The following is a 25,318-nucleotide window of genomic DNA, read 5'->3' on the forward strand; positions in this document are numbered from 1 at the left end:
GCTGTCAGGGAGCATTGTGATGACATATGTAATGGCCCATTGAGATGACAATAGCATGGAGAATTGTGATGCCAAGTGTCATGGAGGATTCTGATGACAAAAGTAATGGAGCATTGTGATGACAAGGGCATGGAGCATTGTGATGACAAAGGTCAGGGTGCATTGTGCTGACAAGTGCATGGAGAATTGTGATGACAAGGGTCATGCAGCATTCTGATGACAAGCTTGTGGAGTATTTTGGTGACAATGGCATGGAGCATTGTGATGAAAATGGCATGGGGCTTTGTGATGAAAAATGCATGGAGCCTTTTCATAACAGGGTTCAAGGAGCATTCTGATGACAAGTGTCAGGGAGCATTGTGATGACAAGTGTATTGAGAATTGTGATGACAAAGGTCATGGAGCATTGTGATGAAAAGTGCATGGATTATTGTCATGGCAGGCATCATGGAGCGCTGTGATGACAAGTGTTATGGAACATTGTGATCACAAGGGTTTGGAGCATTGTGATGACAGAGGTCATGGATCATTTTATTTCAAGGTGCATGGAGCATTGTGATGCCAAGGGCATGAAGCAATGTGATCCCAAGGTTCATGGAGGAATGTGATGACAATGGTAATGGAGTATTGTGATGACAAGCGCATAGAGCATTGTAATGACAAGGTCATGTAGCAGTTTGCTGACAAAGGCATGGAGCATTGTGATGACAGGTGTCATGGAGCACTGTGAATACAGGGGTCATGGAGACTTGGGATGACAAGGGCATGGATCATTGTGATGACAAGGGTCATGGAGCATTGGGCTGAAAATGTTCATGGAGTATTGTGATGACTGGGGTCATGGAGCATTGTGATGAGTAGGGAATGGAGCATTGTGATGACAAGAGTCCCGGATCATTGTGTTGTCAGGTGTCATGGAGTGTTGTGATGACAGTGGTCATGGAGCATTTTGATGATATTTGTCATGGAGCATTGTGATGAGAATTTCATGGAGCATTGGGCTGAAAATATTCATGGAGTATTGTGATGACAGGGGTCATGGAGCATTGTGATGACAAGGGAATGGAGCATGGTGATGACAAGGTCCTGGAGCATTGTGATGATAAGACCATGGAGACTTGTGATGACAAGTCTCATGGAGCATTCTGATGAAAAGGGGCATGGAGCATTGTGATTACATGGGTCTTGGAGCATTGTGATGACAAGGGCATAGAGCATTGTAATGATAAGACCATGGAGACTTGTGATGACAAGTCTCATGGAGCATTCTGATGAAAAGGGGCATGGAGCATTGTGATTACATGGGTCTTGGAGCATTGTGATGACAAGGGCATAGAGCATTGTGAGGAGAAGGCAATGGAGCATTCTGATGACATGTGTCATGGAGCACTGTGATGAAAAGGGCATGAAGTATTGTGATGACAGGGGTCATGGAGCCTTGTGATGACAAGGCCGTGGAACACTGTGATGGCAGGGGTCATGGAGCATTGTTATGACGGAGGTAATGGAGCATTGTGATGACAAGCGTCACAGAACATTATGAATACAGGGTTCACGGAGCATTGGGATGACAAGGGCATGGATGATTGTGATGACAAGGGTCATGGAGGATTGGGCTGAAAATGTTCATGGAGTATTTTGATGACGGGGTCATGGAGCATTGTGCTGATAAGGGGATGTAGCATTGTGATGACAGGGGTCATGGAACATTGTGATAACAGGGTTAAGGGAGGATTGTGATGACTAGTGATGGAACATTGTGATATCCCATGTGAGAGAGCATTTGGATGAGAAGTGCATGGAGAATTGTGGTTACAAGGTTTATGGAGCATAGCAATGACAAGGTTGTGTATCATTGTGATGAAATGTGCATGGCACAATGTGATGACAAGGGTCATGGAGCATTGTTCTGACAAAGGCATGGAGCATTGTGATGACAAGTGTCAAGGAGCATTGTGATGAAAAGTTCATGGAACATTGTGGTTACAAAGGTCACAGAGCCTTGTGATGACGCGGGCATAGACCGTTGTGATGACAAACGTTATGAAACATTGTGATGACTGGAGTGACGGAGCATTGTGATGGCAGGGGTCATGGAGCATTGTGATAACAAGGGTATGGAGCATTGTGATGACAGGGGCATGGAGCATTGGTCTGACAAGTTTCATAGATTATTGTGATGACATTGGACATGGTGCATTGTGATGACAAGGGCATGGAGCATTTTGATGAGAAGGCCATGGAACATTCTGATGACATGTGTCATGGAGCTTTGTGATGACAAGGGCATGGAGCATTTTGATTACAGGGGTCCTGGAGCATTGTGATGACAAGCGTCATGGAGCCTTGTGATGACAAGGCCGTGGAACATTGTGATGGCAGGGGTCATGGAGCATTGTTATGACAGGGGTCATGGAGCATTGTGATGACAAGGGCATGGAGCATTGTGATGACCGGGTCATTGAACATTGGTCTGACAAGTTTCCTAGATTATTGTGATGACAGTGGACATGGTTCATTGTGATGACAAGGGCATGGAGAATTGTGATGACAAGGGCATGGACCACTGGTCTAATAATTTTTATGGATTATTGTGATGACAGTTGGAATGGTGCATTGTGATGACAAGGGCATGGAGCATTGTGATGACCAGGTTATGCATTATTGTGAAGAGAGGTGTCATGGAGCATTGTGATGACATATGTAATGGCTCATTGTGATGACAATGTCATGGAGCATTGTGATGCCAAGTGTCATGGAGGATTCTTATGACAAAGGTAATGGAGCTTTGTGATGAAAATGGCTTGAAGCATTGTGATGACAAGGGTCAGGAAGCATTGTTCTGACAAGCGCATGGAGAATTGTGATGACAATGGTCATGGAGCATTCTGATGACAAGCTTGTGGACTATTTTGATGACAATGGCATGGAGCATTGTGATGAAAATGGCATGGGGTTTTGTGATGAAAAATGCATGGAGCCTTTTTGTGACAGGTTTCAAGGAGCATTATGACGACAAGTGTCAGGGAACATTGTGATGACAAGTGTATTGAGAATTGTGATGACAAAGGTCATGAAGCACTGTGATGAAAAGGGCATGGATTATTGTGATGGCAGGCATCATGGAGCGTTGTGATGACAACTGTTATGGAACATTGTGATCACAAGTGTTTGTAGCATTGTGATGACAGAGGTCATGGATCATTTTGATTTCAAGGAGCATGGAGCTTCGGGATGACAAGGGCATGAAGCAATGTGATCCTAGGTTCATGGAGGATTGTGATGACAATGGTAATGGAGTACTGTGATGACAAGCGCATAGAGCATTGTAATGACAAGGTCATGTAGCATTTTGCTGACAAAGTCATGGAGCATTGTGATGACAGGTGTCATGGAGCATTGTGATGACAAGCGTCACGGAGCATTGTGAATACAGGGGTCATGGAGCTTTGGGATGACAAGGGCATGGATGATTGTGATGAAAAGTGTCATGGAGCATTGGGCTGAAAATGTTCATGGAGCATTGTGATGACAAGGGAATGGAGCATTGTGATGACAAGAGTCCCGGATCATTGTGTTGTCAGGTGTCATGGAGTGTTGTGATGACAGTGGTCATGGAGCATTTTGATGATATTTGACATGGAGCACTGTGATGAGAATTTCATGGAGCATTGGGCTGAAAATGTTCATGGAGTATTGTGATGACAGGGGTCATGGAGCATTGTGATGACAAGGGAATGGAACATGGTGATGACAAGGTCCTGGAGCACTGTGATGATAAGAGCATGGAGATTTGTGATGACAAGTCTCATGGAGCATTCTAATGAAAAGGGGCATGGAGCATTGTGATTACAGGGGTCTTGGAGCATTCTGATGACATGTGTCATGGAGCTTTGTGATGACAAGGGCATGGAGCACTGTGATTACAGGGGTCTGGGAGCATTGTGATGAAAAGGGCATGGATCATTGTGATGAAATGGCATGGAGCCTTGTCATGACAGGTTTCAAGGAGCATACTGACGACATGTGTCAGGGAGCATTGTGATGACAAGTGTACTGAGAATTGTGATGACAAAGGTCATGGAGCATTGTGATGAGAAGACCATGGATAATTGTGATGATGAGCGTCATAGTGTGTTGTGATGATAAGTGTTATGGAACTTTGTGATCACAAGGATTTGGAGCATTATGATGACAGTGGTCTTGGATAATTTTGATTTCATTGTGATGACAATAGCCTGAAGCTTTATGATGATGGGCATGGTGCATTTTGATGACAGGCTTCATGGAGCATTGAGATGAAAAGGAGCATGGAGCATTGTGATTACAGGTGTCTCGGAGCACTGTCATGACAAGGGCATGTAGCATTGTGATGAGAAGGCCAAGGAACATTCTGATGGCATGCGTCATGGAGCTTTGCGATGACAAGGGCATGGAGCATTATGATTACAGCGGTTTGGAGCATTGTGATGACAAGGATCAGGGAGCTTTGTGATGACAAGGCCATGGAACATTGTGATGGCAGGGGACATGGAGCATTGTTATGACATAGGTAATGGATCATTGTGATGAGAAGGGCATTGAGCATTGGTCTGAAATATTTCATGGATTACTGTGATGAGAAGGGCATTGAGCATTGTGATGACATGTGTCATGGAGCTTTGTGATGACAAGGGCATGGAGCAATGTGATGAGAAGGTTCATGGAGCATTGTGATGACAATTGCATGGAGCATTGTGATGCCAAGGGTCATGGAGCTTTGTGATGACAAAGGTCATGGAGCATTTTGATGACAATGGTGTGGTGCATTGTGATGAGAAAGGCAGGGAGCATTTTGATGACAGGGTCATGCAGCAATTTGATGAAAAATGTAAAGGAACATTTTGATGACAGGGGTTATAGAACATTGTGATGCCAGGGGTCATGGAGCTTTGGGATGAAAACTGTCATGGAGCATTTTGATGACAGTGGTTATGGAACATTGTGATGTCAGGGGTCATAGAACATTGTGCTGATAAGAGGATGTAGCATTGTGATGACAGGGTTCATGGAACATTGTGATAACAGGGGTGAGGGAAGATTGTGATGACTAGTGATGGAACATTGTGATATCTCATGTGAGAGAGCATTTGGATGAGAAGTGCATGGAGCATTGTGCTTACAAGGTTTATGGAGCATAACGATGACAAAGTTGTGGATCATTGTGATGAAAAGTGCATGGCACACTGTGATGACAAGTGTCATGGAGCATTGTTCTGACAAAGGCATGGAACATTGTAATGACAAGGGTCACGCAGCATTGTGATGAAAAGTTCATGGAGCATTGTGGTTACAAATGTCACAGAGCCTTGTGATGACGCGGGCATGGACCGTTGTGATGACAAACGTTATGAAGCATTGTGATGACTGGAGTCACGGAGCATTGTGATGACAAGGGTCATGCAGCATTGTGAGGACAAGGGCATGGAGCATTGTGATGACAGGGGCATGGAGCATTGGTCTGACAAGTTTCATAGATTATTGTGATGGCATTGGACATGGTGCATTGTGATGACAAGGGCATGGAGCCTTTTGATTTGAAGGCCATGGAACATTCTGATGACATGTGTCATGGAGCTTTGTGATGACAAGGGCATGGAGCATTGTGATTACAGGGGTCTTGGAGCATTGTGATGACAAGCGTCATGGAGCCTTGTGATGACAAGTCCGTGGAACATTGTGATGGCATGGGTCATGGAGCTTTGTTATGACAGGGGTCATGGAGCATTGTGATGACAAGGGCATGGAGCATTGTGATGACAGGGGCATGGAGCATTGGTCTGACAAGTTTCCTAGACTATTGTGATGACAGTGGACATGGTGCATTTTGATTACAAGGGCATGGAGAATTGTGATGACAAGGGCATGGAATATTGTGAAGACTGGTGTCAGGGAGCATTGTGATGACATATGTCATGGTCCATTGCGATGACAATGGCATGGAGCATTGTGATGCCAAATGTAATGGAGGATTGTGATGACAAATATAATGGAGCATTGTGATGACTAGGGCTTGGAGCATTATGATGACAAGGGCCATTGAGGATTTTCACGAAAATGTCGTGAAGCATGGTGATGACAAGGTCCTGGAGCATTGTGATGAGAAATCCATGGAGACTTGTGATGACAAATCTCATGTAGCATACTGATGAAAAGGGGCATGGAGCATTCTGATTACAGGGATTTTGGAACACTGTGATAACTAGGGCATGGAGCATTGTGATGACAAGGGCATGCAGCATTGGTCTAATAAGTTTCATGGATTATTGTGATGAAACTTGGAATGGCGCATTGTGATGACAAGGGCATGGAGCATTGTGATGACAAGGTCATGCAGTATTGTGAAGAGAGCTGTCAGGGAGCATTGTGATGACATATGTAATGGCCCATTGAGATGACAATAGCATGGAGAATTGTGATGCCAAGTGTCATGGAGGATTCTGATGACAAAAGTAATGGAGCATTGTGATGACAAGGGCATGGAGCATTGTGATGACAAAGGTCAGGGTGCATTGTGCTGACAAGTGCATGGAGAATTGTGATGACAAGGGTCATGCAGCATTCTGATGACAAGCTTGTGGAGTATTTTGGTGACAATGGCATGGAGCATTGTGATGAAAATGGCATGGGGCTTTGTGATGAAAAATGCATGGAGCCTTTTCATAACAGGGTTCAAGGAGCATTCTGATGACAAGTGTCAGGGAGCATTGTGATGACAAGTGTATTGAGAATTGTGATGACAAAGGTCATGGAGCATTGTGATGAAAAGTGCATGGATTATTGTCATGGCAGGCATCATGGAGCGTTGTGATGACAAGTGTTATGGAACATTGTGATCACAAGGGTTTGGAGCATTGTGATGACAGAGGTCATGGATCATTTTATTTCAAGGTGCATGGAGCATTGTGATGCCAAGGGCATGAAGCAATGTGATCCCAAGTTTCATGGAGGAATGTGATGACAATGGTAATGGAGTATTGTGATGACAAGCGCATAGAGCATTGTAATGACAAGGTCATGTAGCAGTTTGCTGACAAAGGCATGGAGCATTGTGATGACAGGTGTCATGGAGCACTGTGAATACAGGGGTCATGGAGACTTGGGATGACAAGGGCATGGATCATTGTGATGACAAGAGTCATGGAGCATTGGGCTGAAAATGTTCATGGAGTATTGTGATGACTGGGGTCATGGAGCATTGTGATGAGTAGGGAATGGAGCATTGTGATGACAAGAGTCCCGGATCATTGTGTTGTCAGGTGTCATGGAGTGTTGTGATGACAGTGGTCATGGAGCATTTTGATGATATTTGTCATGGAGCATTGTGATGAGAATTTCATGGAGCATTGGGCTGAAAATATTCATGGAGTATTGTGATGACAGGGGTCATGGAGCATTGTGATGACAAGGGAATGGAGCATGGTGATGACAAGGTCCTGGAGCATTGTGATGATAAGACCATGGAGACTTGTGATGACAAGTCTCATGGAGCATTCTGATGAAAAGGGGCATGGAGCATTGTGATTACATGGGTCTTGGAGCATTGTGATGACAAGGGCATAGAGCATTGTAATGATAAGACCATGGAGACTTGTGATGACAAGTCTCATGGAGCATTCTGATGAAAAGGGGCATGGAGCATTGTGATTACATGGGTCTTGGAGCATTGTGATGACAAGGGCATAGAGCATTGTGAGGAGAAGGCAATGGAGCATTCTGATGACATGTGTCATGGAGCACTGTGATGAAAAGGGCATGAAGTATTGTGATGACAGGGGTCATGGAGCCTTGTGATGACAAGGCCGTGGAACACTGTGATGGCAGGGGTCATGGAGCATTGTTATGACGGAGGTAATGGAGCATTGTGATGACAAGCGTCACGGAACATTATGAATACAGGGTTCACGGAGCATTGGGATGACAAGGGCATGGATGATTGTGATGACAAGGGTCATGGAGGATTGGGCTGAAAATGTTCATGGAGTATTTTGATGACGGGGTCATGGAGCATTGTGCTGATAAGGGGATGTAGAATTGTGATGACAGGGGTCATGGAACATTGTGATAACAGGGTTAAGGGAGGATTGTGATGACTAGTGATGGAACATTGTGATATCCCATGTGAGAGAGCATTTGGATGAGAAGTGCATGGAGAATTGTGGTTACAAGGTTTATGGAGCATAGCAATGACAAGGTTGTGTATCATTGTGATGAAATGTGCATGGCACAATGTGATGACAAGGGTCATGGAGCATTGTTCTGACAAAGGCATGGAGCATTGTGATGACAAGTGTCAAGGAGCATTGTGATGAAAAGTTCATGGAACATTGTGGTTACAAAGGTCACAGAGCCTTGTGATGACGCGGGCATAGACCGTTGTGATGACAAACGTTATGAAACATTGTGATGACTGGAGTGACGGAGCATTGTGATGGCAGGGGTCATGGAGCATTGTGATAACAAGGGTATGGAGCATTGTGATGACAGGGGCATGGAGCATTGGTCTGACAAGTTTCATAGATTATTGTGATGACATTGGACATGGTGCATTGTGATGACAAGGGCATGGAGCATTTTGATGAGAAGGCCATGGAACATTCTGATGACATGTGTCATGGAGCTTTGTGATGACAAGGGCATGGAGCATTTTGATTACAGGGGTCCTGGAGCATTGTGATGACAAGCGTCATGGAGCCTTGTGATGACAAGGCCGTGGAACATTGTGATGGCAGGGGTCATGGAGCATTGTTATGACAGGGGTCATGGAGCATTGTGATGACAAGGGCATGGAGCATTGTGATGACCGGGTCATTGAACATTGGTCTGACAAGTTTCCTAGATTATTGTGATGACAGTGGACATGGTTCATTGTGATGACAAGGGCATGGAGCATTGTGATGACAAGGGCATGGACCACTGGTCTAATAATTTTCATGGATTATTGTGATGACAGTTGGAATGGTGCATTGTGATGACAAGGGCATGGAGCATTGTGATGACCAGGTTATGCATTATTGTGAAGAGAGGTGTCATGGAGCATTGTGATGACATATGTAATGGCTCATTGTGATGACAATGTCATGGAGCATTGTGATGCCAAGTGTCATGGAGGATTCTTATGACAAAGGCAATGGAGCTTTGTGATGAAAATGGCTTGAAGCATTGTGATGACAAGGGTCAGGAAGCATTGTTCTGACAAGCGCATGGAGAATTGTGATGACAATGGTCATGGAGCATTCTGATGACAAGCTTGTGGACTATTTTGATGACAATGGCATGGAGCATTGTGATGAAAATGGCATGGGGTTTTGTGATGAAAAATGCATGGAGCCTTTTTGTGACAGGTTTCAAGGAGCATTATGACGACAAGTGTCAGGGAACATTGTGATGACAAGTGTATTGAGAATTGTGATGACAAAGGTCATGAAGCACTGTGATGAAAAGGGCATGGATTATTGTGATGACAGGCATCATGGAGCGTTGTGATGACAACTGTTATGGAACATTGTGATCACAAGTGTTTGTAGCATTGTGATGACAGAGGTCATGGATCATTTTGATTTCAAGGAGCATGGAGCTTCGGGATGACAAGGGCATGAAGCAATGTGATCCTAGGTTCATGGAGGATTGTGATGACAATGGTAATGGAGTACTGTGATGACAAGCGCATAGAGCATTGTAATGACAAGGTCATGTAGCATTTTGCTGACAAAGTCATGGAGCATTGTGATGACAGGTGTCATGGAGCATTGTGATGACAAGCGTCACGGAGCATTGTGAATACAGGGGTCATGGAGCTTTGGGATGACAAGGGCATGGATGATTGTGATGAAAAGTGTCATGGAGCATTGGGCTGAAAATGTTCATGGAGCATTGTGATGACAAGGGAATGGAGCATTGTGATGACAAGAGTCCCGGATCATTGTGTTGTCAGGTGTCATGGAGTGTTGTGATGACAGTGGTCATGGAGCATTTTGATGATATTTGACATGGAGCACTGTGATGAGAATTTCATGGAGCATTGGGCTGAAAATGTTCATGGAGTATTGTGATGACAGGGGTCATGGAGCATTGTGATGACAAGGGAATGGAACATGGTGATGACAAGGTCCTGGAGCACTGTGATGATAAGAGCATGGAGATTTGTGATGACAAGTCTCATGGAGCATTCTAATGAAAAGGGGCATGGAGCATTGTGATTACAGGGGTCTTGGAGCATTCTGATGACATGTGTCATGGAGCTTTGTGATGACAAGGGCATGGAGCACTGTGATTACAGGGGTCTGGGAGCATTGTGATGAAAAGGGCATGGATCATTGTGATGAAATGGCATGGAGCCTTGTCATGACAGGTTTCAAGGAGCATACTGACGACATGTGTCAGGGAGCATTGTGATGACAAGTGTACTGAGAATTGTGATGACAAAGGTCATGGAGCATTGTGATGAGAAGACCATGGATAATTGTGATGATGAGCGTCATAGTGTGTTGTGATGATAAGTGTTATGGAACTTTGTGATCACAAGGATTTGGAGCATTATGATGACAGTGGTCTTGGATAATTTTGATTTCATTGTGATGACAATAGCCTGAAGCTTTATGATGATGGGCATGGTGCATTTTGATGACAGGCTTCATGGAGCATTGAGATGAAAAGGAGCATGGAGCATTGTGATTACAGGTGTCTCGGAGCACTGTCATGACAAGGGCATGTAGCATTGTGATGAGAAGGCCAAGGAACATTCTGATGGCATGCGTCATGGAGCTTTGCGATGACAAGGGCATGGAGCATTATGATTACAGCGGTTTGGAGCATTGTGATGACAAGGATCAGGGAGCTTTGTGATGACAAGGCCATGGAACATTGTGATGGCAGGGGTCATGGATCATTTTATTTCAAGGTGCATGGAGCATTGTGATGCCAAGGGCATGAAGCAATGTGATCCCAAGGTTCATGGAGGAATGTGATGGCAATGGTAATGGAGTATTGTGATGACAAGCGCATAGAGCATTGTAATGACAAGGTCATGTAGCAGTTTGCTGACAAAGGCATGGAGCATTGTGATGACAGGTGTCATGGAGCACTGTGATGAAAAGGGCATGAAGTATTGTGATGACAGGGGTCATGGAGCCTTGTGATGACAAGGCCGTGGAACACTGTGATGGCAGGGGTCATGGAGCATTGTTATGACGGAGGTAATGGAGCATTGTGATGACAAGCGTCATGGAACATTATGAATACAGGGTTCATGGAGCATTGGGATGACAAGGGCATGGATGATTGTGATGACAAGGGTCATGGAGGATTGGGCTGAAAATGTTCATGGAGTATTTTGATGACGGGGTCATGGAGCATTGTGCTGATAAGGGGATGTAGAATTGTGATGACAGGGGTCATGGAACATTGTGATAACAGGGTTAAGGGAGGATTGTGATGACTAGTGATGGAACATTGTGATATCCCATGTGAGAGAGCATTTGGATGAGAAGTGCATGGAGAATTGTGGTTACAAGGTTTATGGAGCATAGCAATGACAAGGTTGTGTATCATTGTGATGAAATGTGCATGGCACAATGTGATGACAAGGTTCATGGAGCATTGTTCTGACAAAGGCATGGAGCATTGTGATGACAAGTGTCAAGGAGCATTGTGATGAAAAGTTCATGGAACATTGTGGTTACAAAGGTCACAGAGCCTTGTGATGACGCGGGCATAGACCGTTGTGATGACAAACGTTATGAAACATTGTGATGACTGGAGTGACGGAGCATTGTGATGGCAGGGGTCATGGAGCATTGTGATAACAAGGGTATGGAGCATTGTGATGACAGGGGCATGGAGCATTGGTCTGACAAGTTTCATAGATTATTGTGATGACATTGGACATGGTGCATTGTGATGACAAGGGCATGTAGCATTTTGATGAGAAGGCCATGGAACATTCTGATGACATGTGTCATGGAGCTTTGTGATGACAAGGGCATGGAGAATTTTGATTACAGGGGTCCTGGAGCATTGTGATGACAAGCGTCATGGAGCCTTGTGATGACAAGGCCGTGGAACATTGTGATGGCAGGGGTCATGGAGCATTGTTATGACAGGGGTCATGGAGCATTGTGATGACAAGGGCATGGAGCATTGTGATGACCGGGTCATTGAACATTGGTCTGACAAGTTTCCTAGATTATTGTGATGACAGTGGACATGGTTCATTGTGATGACAAGGGCATGGAGCATTGTGATGTCAAGGGCATGGAGTATTGTGAAGACAGGTGTCAGGGAGCATTGTGATGACATATGTCATGGTCCATTGCGATGACAATGGCATGGAGCATTGTGATGCCAAATGTAATGGAGGATTGTGATGGCAAATATAATGGAGCATTGTGATGACTAGGGCTTGGAGCATTATGTTGACAAGGGCCATTGAGAATTTTCATGACAATGTCGTGAAGCATTGTGATGATAAGGTCCTGGAGCACTCTGATGAGAAATACATGGAGCCTTGTGATGACAAATCTCATGGAGCATACTGATGAAAAGGGGCATGGAGCATTCTGATTAGAGGCGTTTTGGAACATTATGATAACTATGGCATGGAGCATTGTGATGACAAGGGCATGGACCATTGGTCTAATAATTTTCATGGATTATTGTGATGACAGTTGGAATGGTGCATTGTGATGACAAGGGCATGGAGCATTGTGATGACCAGGTTATGCATTATTGTGAAGAGAGGTGTCATGGAGCATTGTGATGACATATGTAATGGCTCATTGTGATGACAATGTCATGGAGCATTGTGATGCCAAGTGTCATGGAGGATTCTTATGACAAAGGCAATGGAGCTTTGTGATGAAAATGGCTTGAAGCATTGTGATGACAAGGGTCAGGAAGCATTGTTCTGACAAGCGCATGGAGAATTGTGATGACAATGGTCATGGAGCATTCTGATGACAAGCTTGTGGACTATTTTGATGACAATGGCATGGAGCATTGTGATGAAAATGGCATGGGGTTTTGTGATGAAAAATGCATGGAGCCTTTTTGTGACAGGTTTCAAGGAGCATTATGACGACAAGTGTCAGGGAACATTGTGATGACAAGTGTATTGAGAATTGTGATGACAAAGGTCATGAAGCACTGTGATGAAAAGGGCATGGATTATTGTGATGACAGGCATCATGGAGCGTTGTGATGACAACTGTTATGGAACATTGTGATCACAAGTGTTTGTAGCATTGTGATGACAGAGGTCATGGATCATTTTGATTTCAAGGAGCATGGAGCTTCGGGATGACAAGGGCATGAAGCAATGTGATCCTAGGTTCATGGAGGATTGTGATGACAATGGTAATGGAGTACTGTGATGACAAGCGCATAGAGCATTGTAATGACAAGGTCATGTAGCATTTTGCTGACAAAGTCATGGAGCATTGTGATGACAGGTGTCATGGAGCATTGTGATGACAAGCGTCACGGAGCATTGTGAATACAGGGGTCATGGAGCTTTGGGATGACAAGGGCATGGATGATTGTGATGAAAAGTGTCATGGAGCATTGGGCTGAAAATGTTCATGGAGCATTGTGATGACAAGGGAATGGAGCATTGTGATGACAAGAGTCCCGGATCATTGTGTTGTCAGGTGTCATGGACTGTTGTGATGACAGTGGTCATGGAGCATTGGGCTGAAAATGTTCATGGAGTATTGTGATGACAGGGGTCATGGAGCATTGTGATGACAAGGGAATGGAACATGGTGATGACAAGGTCCTGGAGCACTGTGATGATAAGAGCATGGAGATTTGTGATGACAAGTCTCATGGAGCATTCTAATGAAAAGGGGCATGGAGCATTGTGATTACAGGGGTCTTGGAGCATTCTGATGACATGTGTCATGGAGCTTTGTGATGACAAGGGCATGGAGCACTGTGATTACAGGGGTCTGGGAGCATTGTGATGAAAAGAGCATGGATCATTGTGATGAAATGGCATGGAGCCTTGTCATGACAGGTTTCAAGGAGCATACTGACGACATGTGTCAGGGAGCATTGTGATGACAAGTGTACTGAGAATTGTGATGACAAAGGTCATGGAGCATTGTGATGAGAAGGCCATGGATAATTGTGATGATGAGCGTCATAGTGTGTTGTGATGATAAGTGTTATGGAACTTTGTGATCACAAGGATTTGGAGCATTATGATGACAGTGGTCTTGGATAATTTTGATTTCATTGTGATGACAATAGCCTGAAGCTTTATGATGATGGGCATGGTGCATTTTGATGACAGGCTTCATGGAGCATTGAGATGAAAAGGAGCATGGAGCATTGTGATTACAGGTGTCTCGGAGCACTGTCATGACAAGGGCATGTAGCATTGTGATGAGAAGGCCAAGGAACATTCTGATGGCATGCGTCATGGAGCTTTGCGATGACAAGGGCATGGAGCATTATGATTACAGCGGTTTGGAGCATTGTGATGACAAGGATCAGGGAGCTTTGTGATGACAAGGCCATGGAACATTGTGATGGCAGGGGTCATGGAGCATTGTTATGACATAGGTAATGGATCATTGTGATGAGAAGGGCATTGAGCATTGGTCTGAAATATTTCATGGATTACTGTGATGAGAAGGGCATTGAGCATTGTGATGACATGTGTCATGGAGCTTTGTGATGACAAGGGCATGGAGCAATGTGATGAGAAGGTTCATGGAGCATTGTGATGACAATTGCATGGAGCATTGTGATGCCAAGGGTCATGGAGCTTTGTGATGACAAAGGTCATGGAGCATTTTGATGACAATGGTGTGGTGCATTGTGATGAGAAAGGCAGGGAGCATTTTGATGACAGGGTCATGCAGCAATTTGATGAAAAATGTAAAGGAACATTTTGATGACAGGGGTTATAGAACATTGTGATGCCAGGGGTCATGGAGCTTTGGGATGAAAACTGTCATGGAGCATTTTGATGACAGTGGTTATGGAACATTGTGATGTCAGGGGTCATAGAACATTGTGCTGATAAGAGGATGTAGCATTGTGATGACAGGGTTCATGGAACATTGTGATAACAGGGGTGAGGGAAGATTGTGATGACTAGTGATGGAACATTGTGATATCTCATGTGAGAGAGCATTTGGATGAGAAGTGCATGGAGCATTGTGCTTACAAGGTTTATGGAGCATAACGATGACAAAGTTGTGGATCTTTGTGATGAAAAGTGCATGGCACACTGTGATGACAAGTGTCATGGAGCATTGTTCTGACAAAGGCATGGAACATTGTAATGACAAGGGTCACGCAGCATTGTGATGAAAAGTTCATGGAGCATTGTGGTTACAAATGTCACAGAGCCTTGTGATGACGCGGGCATGGACCGTTGTGATGACAAACGTTATGAAGCATTGTGATGACTGGAGTCACGGAGCATTGTGATGACAAGGGTCATGCAGCATTGTGAGGACAAGGGCATGGAGCATTGTGATGACAGGGGCATGGAGCATTGGTCTGACAAGTTTCATAGATTATTGTGATGGCATTGGACATGGTGCATTGTGATGACAAGGGCATGGAGCCTTTTGATTTGAAGGCCATGGAACATTCTGATGACATGTGTCATGGAGCTTTGTGATAACAAGGGCATGGAACATTGTGATTACAGTGGTCTTGGAGCATTGTGATGACAAGCGTCATGGAGCCTTGTGATGACAAGTCCGTGGAACATTGTGATGGCAGGGGTCATGGAGCTTTGTTATGACAGGGGTCATGGAGCATTGTGATGACAAGGGCATGGAGCATTGTGATGACAGGGGCATGGAGCATTGGTCTGACAAGTTTCCTAGACTATTGTGATGACAGTGGACATGGTGCATTTTGATTACAAGGGCATGGAGAATTGTGATGACAAGGGCATGGAATATTGTGAAGACTGGTGTCAGGGAGCATTGTGATGACATATGTCATGGTCCATTGCGATGACAATGGCATGGAGCATTGTGATGCCAAATGTAATGGAGGATTGTGATGACAAATATAATGGAGCATTGTGATGACTAGGGCTTGGAGCATTATGATGACAAGGGCCATTGAGGATTTTCACGAAAATGTCGTGAAGCATTGTGATGACAAGGTCCTGGAGCATTGTGATGAGAAAACCATGGAGACTTGTGATGACAAATCTCATGGAGCATACTGATGAAAAGGGGCATGGAGCATTCTGATTACAGGGATTTTGGAACACTGTGATAACTAGGGCATGGAGCATTGTGATGACAAGGACATGCAGCATTGGTCTAATAAGTTTCATGGATTATTGTGATGAAACTTGGAATGGCGCATTGTGATGACAAGGGCATGGAGCATTGTGATGACAAGGTCATGCAGTATTGTGAAGAGAGCTGTCAGGGAGCATTGTGATGACATATGTAATGGCCCATTGAGATGACAATAGCATGGAGAATTGTGATGCCAAGTGTCATGGAGGATTCTGATGACAAAAGTAATGGAGCATTGTGATGACAAGGGCATGGAGCATTGTGATGACAAAGGTCAGGGTGCATTGTGCTGACAAGTGCATGGAGAATTGTGATGACAAGGGTCATGCAGCATTCTGATGACAAGCTTGTGGAGTATTTTGGTGACAATGGCATGGAGCATTGTGATGAAAATGGCATGGGGCTTTGTGATGAAAAATGCATGGAGCCTTTTCATAACAGGGTTCAAGGAGCATTCTGATGACAAGTGTCAGGGAGCATTGTGATGACAAGTGTATTGAGAATTGTGATGACAAAGGTCATGGAGCATTGTGATGAAAAGTGCATGGATTATTGTCATGGCAGGCATCATGGAGCGTTGTGATGACAAGTGTTATGGAACATTGTGATCACAAGGGTTTGGAGCATTGTGATGACAGAGGTCATGGATCATTTTATTTCAAGGTGCATGGAGCATTGTGATGCCAAGGGCATGAAGCAATGTGATCCCAAGTTTCATGGAGGAATGTGATGACAATGGTAATGGAGTATTGTGATGACAAGCGCATAGAGCATTGTAATGACAAGGTCATGTAGCAGTTTGCTGACAAAGGCATGGAGCATTGTGATGACAGGTGTCATGGAGCACTGTGAATACAGGGGTCATGGAGACTTGGGATGACAAGGGCATGGATCATTGTGATGACAAGGGTCATGGAGCATTGGGCTGAAAATGTTCATGGAGTATTGTGATGACTGGGGTCATGGAGCATTGTGATGAGTAGGGAATGGAGCATTGTGATGAAAAGAGTCCCGGATCATTGTGTTGTCAGGTGTCATGGAGTGTTGTGATGACAGTGGTCATGGAGCATTTTGATGATATTTGTCATGGAGCATTGTGATGAGAATTTCATGGAGCATTGGGCTGAAAATATTCATGGATTATTGTGATGACAGGGGTCATGGAGCATTGTGATGACAAGGGAATGGAGCATGGTGATGACAAGGTCCTGGAGCATTGTGATGATAAGACCATGGAGACTTGTGATGACAAGTCTCATGGAGCATTCTGATGAAAAGGGGCATGGAGCATTGTGATTACATGGGTCTTGGAGCATTGTGATGACAAGGGCATAGAGCATTGTAATGATAAGACCATGGAGACTTGTGATGACAAGTCTCATGGAGCATTCTGATGAAAAGGGGCATGGAGCATTGTGATTACATGGGTCTTGGAGCATTGTGATGACAAGGGCATAGAGCATTGTGAGGAGAAGGCAATGGAGCATTCTGATGACATGTGTCATGGAGCACTGTGATGAAAAGGGCATGAAGTATTGTGATGACAGGGGTCATGGAGCCTTGTGATGACAAGGCCGTGGAACACTGTGATGGCAGGGGTCATGGAGCATTGTTATGACGGAGGTAATGGAGCATTGTGATGACAAGCGTCACGGAACATTATGAATACAGGGTTCACGGAGCATTGGGATGACAAGGGCATGGATGATTGTGATGACAAGGGTCATGGAGGATTGGGCTGAAAATGTTCATGGAGTATTTTGATGACGGGGTCATGGAGCATTGTGCTGATAAGGGGATGTAGCATTGTGATGACAGGGGTCATGGAACATTGTGATAACAGGGTTAAGGGAGGATTGTGATGACTAGTGATGGAACATTGTGATATCCCATGTGAGAGAGCATTTGGATGAGAAGTGCATGGAGAATTGTGGTTACAAGGTTTATGGAGCATAGCAATGACAAGGTTGTGTATCATTGTGATGAAATGTGCATGGCACAATGTGATGACAAGGGTCATGGAGCATTGTTCTGACAAAGGCATGGAGCATTGTAATGACAAGTGTCAAGGAGCATTGTGATGAAAAGTTCATGGAACATTGTGGTTACAAAGGTCACAGAGCCTTGTGATGACGCGGGCATAGACCGTTGTGATGACAAACGTTATGAAACATTGTGATGACTGGAGTGACGGAGCATTGTGATGGCAGGGGTCATGGAGCATTGTGATAACAAGGGTATGGAGCATTGTGATGACAGGGGCATGGAGCATTGGTCTGACAAGTTTCATAGATTATTGTGATGACATTGGACATGGTGCATTGTGATGACAAGGGCATGGAGCATTTTGATGAGAAGGCCATGGAACATTCTGATGACATGTGTCATGGAGCTTTGTGATGACAAGGGCATGGAGCATTTTGATTACAGGGGTCCTGGAGCATTGTGATGACAAGCGTCATGGAGCCTTGTGATGACAAGGCCGTGGAACATTGTGATGGCAGGGGTCATGGAGCATTGTTATGACAGGGGTCATGGAGCATTGTGATGACAAGGGCATGGAGCATTGTGATGACCGGGTCATTGAACATTGGTCTGACAAGTTTCCTAGATTATTGTGATGACAGTGGACATGGTTCATTGTGATGACAAGGGCATGGAGAATTGTGATGACAAGGGCATGGACCACTGGTCTAATAATTTTTATGGATTATTGTGATGACAGTTGGAATGGTGCATTGTGATGACAAGGGCATGGAGCATTGTGATGACCAGGTTATGCATTATTGTGAAGAGAGGTGTCATGGAGCATTGTGATGACATATGTAATGGCTCATTGTGATGACAATGTCATGGAGCATTGTGATGCCAAGTGTCATGGAGGATTCTTATGACAAAGGTAATGGAGCTTTGTGATGAAAATGGCTTGAAGCATTGTGATGACAAGGGTCAGGAAGCATTGTTCTGACAAGCGCATGGAGAATTGTGATGACAATGGTCATGGAGCATTCTGATGACAAGCTTGTGGACTATTTTGATGACAATGGCATGGAGCATTGTGATGAAAATGGCATGGGGTTTTGTGATGAAAAATGCATGGAGCCTTTTTGTGACAGGTTTCAAGGAGCATTATGACGACAAGTGTCAGGGAACATTGTGATGACAAGTGTATTGAGAATTGTGATGACAAAGGTCATGAAGCACTGTGATGAAAAGGGCATGGATTATTGTGATGACAGGCATCATGGAGCGTTGTGATGACAACTGTTATGGAACATTGTGATCACAAGTGTTTGTAGCATTGTGATGACAGAGGTCATGGATCATTTTGATTTCAAGGAGCATGGAGCTTCGGGATGACAAGGGCATGAAGCAATGTGATCCTAGGTTCATGGAGGATTGTGATGACAATGGTAATGGAGTACTGTGATGACAAGCGCATAGAGCATTGTAATGACAAGGTCATGTAGCATTTTGCTGACAAAGTCATGGAGCATTGTGATGACAGGTGTCATGGAGCATTGTGATGACAAGCGTCACGGAGCATTGTGAATACAGGGGTCATGGAGCTTTGGGATGACAAGGGCATGGATGATTGTGATGAAAAGTGTCATGGAGCATTGGGCTGAAAATGTTCATGGAGCATTGTGATGACAAGGGAATGGAGCATTGTGATGACAAGAGTCCCGGATCATTGTGTTGTCAGGTGTCATGGAGTGTTGTGATGACAGTGGTCATGGAGCATTTTGATGATATTTGACATGGAGCACTGTGATGAGAATTTCATGGAGCATTGGGCTGAAAATGTTCATGGAGTATTGTGATGACAGGGGTCATGGAGCATTGTGATGACAAGGGAATGGAACATGGTGATGACAAGGTCCTGGAGCACTGTGATGATAAGAGCATGGAGATTTGTGATGACAAGTCTCATGGAGCATTCTAATGAAAAGGGGCATGGAGCATTGTGATTACAGGGGTCTTGGAGCATTCTGATGACATGTGTCATGGAGCTTTGTGATGACAAGGGCATGGAGCACTGTGATTACAGGGGTCTGGGAGCATTGTGATGAAAAGGGCATGGATCATTGTGATGAAATGGCATGGAGCCTTGTCATGACAGGTTTCAAGGAGCATACTGACGACATGTGTCAGGGAGCATTGTGATGACAAGTGTACTGAGAATTGTGATGACAAAGGTCATGGAGCATTGTGATGAGAAGACCATGGATAATTGTGATGATGAGCGTCATAGTGTGTTGTGATGATAAGTGTTATGGAACTTTGTGATCACAAGGATTTGGAGCATTATGATGACAGTGGTCTTGGATAATTTTGATTTCATTGTGATGACAATAGCCTGAAGCTTTATGATGATGGGCATGGTGCATTTTGATGACAGGCTTCATGGAGCATTGAGATGAAAAGGAGCATGGAGCATTGTGATTACAGGTGTCTCGGAGCACTGTCATGACAAGGGCATGTAGCATTGTGATGAGAAGGCCAAGGAACATTCTGATGGCATGCGTCATGGAGCTTTGCGATGACAAGGGCATGGAGCATTATGATTACAGCGGTTTGGAGCATTGTGATGACAAGGATCAGGGAGCTTTGTGATGACAAGGCCATGGAACATTGTGATGGCAGGGGTCATGGAGCATTGTTATGACATAGGTAATGGATCATTGTGATGAGAAGGGCATTGAGCATTGGTCTGAAATATTTCATGGATTACTGTGATGAGAAGGGCATTGAGCATTGTGATGACATGTGTCATGGAGCTTTGTGATGACAAGGGCATGGAGCAATGTGATGAGAAGGTTCATGGAGCATTGTGATGACAATTGCATGGAGCATTGTGATGCCAAGGGTCATGGAGCTTTGTGATGACAAAGGTCATGGAGCATTTTGATGACAATGGTGTGGTGCATTGTGATGAGAAAGGCAGGGAGCATTTTGATGACAGGGTCATGCAGCAATTTGATGAAAAATGTAAAGGAACATTTTGATGACAGGGGTTATAGAACATTGTGATGCCAGGGGTCATGGAGCTTTGGGATGAAAACTGTCATGGAGCATTTTGATGACAGTGGTTATGGAACATTGTGATGTCAGGGGTCATAGAACATTGTGCTGATAAGAGGATGTAGCATTGTGATGACAGGGTTCATGGAACATTGTGATAACAGGGGTGAGGGAAGATTGTGATGACTAGTGATGGAACATTGTGATATCTCATGTGAGAGAGCATTTGGATGAGAAGTGCATGGAGCATTGTGCTTACAAGGTTTATGGAGCATAACGATGACAAAGTTGTGGATCTTTGTGATGAAAAGTGCATGGCACACTGTGATGACAAGTGTCATGGAGCATTGTTCTGACAAAGGCATGGAACATTGTAATGACAAGGGTCACGCAGCATTGTGATGAAAAGTTCATGGAGCATTGTGGTTACAAATGTCACAGAGCCTTGTGATGACGCGGGCATGGACCGTTGTGATGACAAACGTTATGAAGCATTGTGATGACTGGAGTCACGGAGCATTGTGATGACAAGGGTCATGCAGCATTGTGAGGACAAGGGCATGGAGCATTGTGATGACAGGGGCATGGAGCATTGGTCTGACAAGTTTCATAGATTATTGTGATGGCATTGGACATGGTGCATTGTGATGACAAGGGCATGGAGCCTTTTGATTTGAAGGCCATGGAACATTCTGATGACATGTGTCATGGAGCTTTGTGATGACAAGGGCATGGAGCATTGTGATTACAGGGGTCTTGGAGCATTGTGATGACAAGCGTCATGGAGCCTTGTGATGACAAGTCCGTGGAACATTGTGATGGCAGGGGTCATGGAGCTTTGTTATGACAGGGGTCATGGAGCATTGTGATGACAAGGGCATGGAGCATTGTGATGACAGGGGCATGGAGCATTGGTCTGACAAGTTTCCTAGACTATTGTGATGACAGTGGACATGGTGCATTTTGATTACAAGGGCATGGAGAATTGTGATGACAAGGGCATGGAATATTGTGAAGACTGGTGTCAGGGAGCATTGTGATGACATATGTCATGGTCCATTGCGATGACAATGGCATGGAGCATTGTGATGCCAAATGTAATGGAGGATTGTGATGACAAATATAATGGAGCATTGTGATGACTAGGGCTTGGAGCATTATGATGACAAGGGCCATTGAGGATTTTCACGAAAATGTCGTGAAGCATGGTGATGACAAGGTCCTGGAGCATTGTGATGAGAAAACCATGGAGACTTGTGATGACAAATCTCATGGAGCATACTGATGAAAAGGGGCATGGAGCATTCTGATTACAGGGATTTTGGAACACTGTGATAACTAGGGCATGGAGCATTGTGATGACAAGGGCATGCAGCATTGGTCTAATAAGTTTCATGGATTATTGTGATGAAACTTGGAATGGCGCATTGTGATGACAAGGGCATGGAGCATTGTGATGACAAGGTCATGCAGTATTGTGAAGAGAGCTGTCAGGGAGCATTGTGATGACATATGTAATGGCCCATTGAGATGACAATAGCATGGAGAATTGTGATGCCAAGTGTCATGGAGGATTCTGATGACAAAAGTAATGGAGCATTGTGATGACAAGGGCATGGAGCATTGTGATGACAAAGGTCAGGGTGCATTGTGCTGACAAGTGCATGGAGAATTGTGATGACAAGGGTCATGCAGCATTCTGATGACAAGCTTGTGGAGTATTTTGGTGACAATGGCATGGAGCATTGTGATGAAAATGGCATGGGGCTTTGTGATGAAAAATGCATGGAGCCTTTTCATAACAGGGTTCAAGGAGCATTCTGATGACAAGTGTCAGGGAGCATTGTGATGACAAGTGTATTGAGAATTGTGATGACAAAGGTCATGGAGCATTGTGATGAAAAGTGCATGGATTATTGTCATGGCAGGCATCATGGAGCGTTGTGATGACAAGTGTTATGGAACATTGTGATCACAAGGGTTTGGAGCATTGTGATGACAGAGGTCATGGATCATTTTATTTCAAGGTGCATGGAGCATTGTGATGCCAAGGGCATGAAGCAATGTGATCCCAAGTTTCATGGAGGAATGTGATGACAATGGTAATGGAGTATTGTGATGACAAGCGCATAGAGCATTGTAATGACAAGGTCATGTAGCAGTTTGCTGACAAAGGCATGGAGCATTGTGATGACAGGTGTCATGGAGCACTGTGAATACAGGGGTCATGGAGACTTGGGATGACAAGGGCATGGATCATTGTGATGACAAGAGTCATGGAGCATTGGGCTGAAAATGTTCATGGAGTATTGTGATGACTGGGGTCATGGAGCATTGTGATGAGTAGGGAATGGAGCATTGTGATGACAAGAGTCCCGGATCATTGTGTTGTCAGGTGTCATGGAGTGTTGTGATGACAGTGGTCATGGAGCATTTTGATGATATTTGTCATGGAGCATTGTGATGAGAAATTCATGGAGCATTGGGCTGAAAATATTCATGGAGTATTGTGATGACAGGGGTCATGGAGCATTGTGATGACAAGGGAATGGAGCATGGTGATGACAAGGTCCTGGAGCATTGTGATGATAAGACCATGGAGACTTGTGATGACAAGTCTCATGGAGCATTCTGATGAAAAGGGGCATGGAGCATTGTGATTACATGGGTCTTGGAGCATTGTGATGACAAGGGCATAGAGCATTGTAATGATAAGACCATGGAGACTTGTGATGACAAGTCTCATGGAGCATTCTGATGAAAAGGGGCATGGAGCATTGTGATTACATGGGTCTTGGAGCATTGTGATGACAAGGGCATAGAGCATTGTGAGGAGAAGGCAATGGAGCATTCTGATGACATGTGTCATGGAGCACTGTGATGAAAAGGGCATGAAGTATTGTGATGACAGGGGTCATGGAGCCTTGTGATGACAAGGCCGTGGAACACTGTGATGGCAGGGGTCATGGAGCATTGTTATGACGGAGGTAATGGAGCATTGTGATGACAAGCGTCACGGAACATTATGAATACAGGGTTCACGGAGCATTGGGATGACAAGGGCATGGATGATTGTGATGACAAGGGTCATGGAGGATTGGGCTGAAAATGTTCATGGAGTATTTTGATGACGGGGTCATGGAGCATTGTGCTGATAAGGGGATGTAGCATTGTGATGACAGGGGTCATGGAACATTGTGATAACAGGGTTAAGGGAGGATTGTGATGACTAGTGATGGAACATTGTGATATCCCATGTGAGAGAGCATTTGGATGAGAAGTGCATGGAGAATTGTGGTTACAAGGTTTATGGAGCATAGCAATGACAAGGTTGTGTATCATTGTGATGAAATGTGCATGGCACAATGTGATGACAAGGGTCATGGAGCATTGTTCTGACAAAGGCATGGAGCATTGTGATGACAAGTGTCAAGGAGCATTGTGATGAAAAGTTCATGGAACATTGTGGTTACAAAGGTCACAGAGCCTTGTGATGACGCGGGCATAGACCGTTGTGATGACAAACGTTATGAAACATTGTGATGACTGGAGTGACGGAGCATTGTGATGGCAGGGGTCATGGAGCATTGTGATAACAAGGGTATGGAGCATTGTGATGACAGGGGCATGGAGCATTGGTCTGACAAGTTTCATAGATTATTGTGATGACATTGGACATGGTGCATTGTGATGACAAGGGCATGGAGCATTTTGATGAGAAGGCCATGGAACATTCTGATGACATGTGTCATGGAGCTTTGTGATGACAAGGGCATGGAGCATTTTGATTACAGGGGTCCTGGAGCATTGTGATGACAAGCGTCATGGAGCCTTGTGATGACAAGGCCGTGGAACATTGTGATGGCAGGGGTCATGGAGCATTGTTATGACAGGGGTCATGGAGCATTGTGATGACAAGGGCATGGAGCATTGTGATGACCGGGTCATTGAACATTGGTCTGACAAGTTTCCTA

This window comes from Mesoplodon mirus (genome assembly GCF_964341445.2).
Source record: "Mesoplodon mirus genome assembly, contig: HAP1_SCAFFOLD_29, whole genome shotgun sequence".
NCBI classification, from domain to species: Eukaryota; Metazoa; Chordata; class Mammalia; order Artiodactyla; family Ziphiidae; genus Mesoplodon; species Mesoplodon mirus.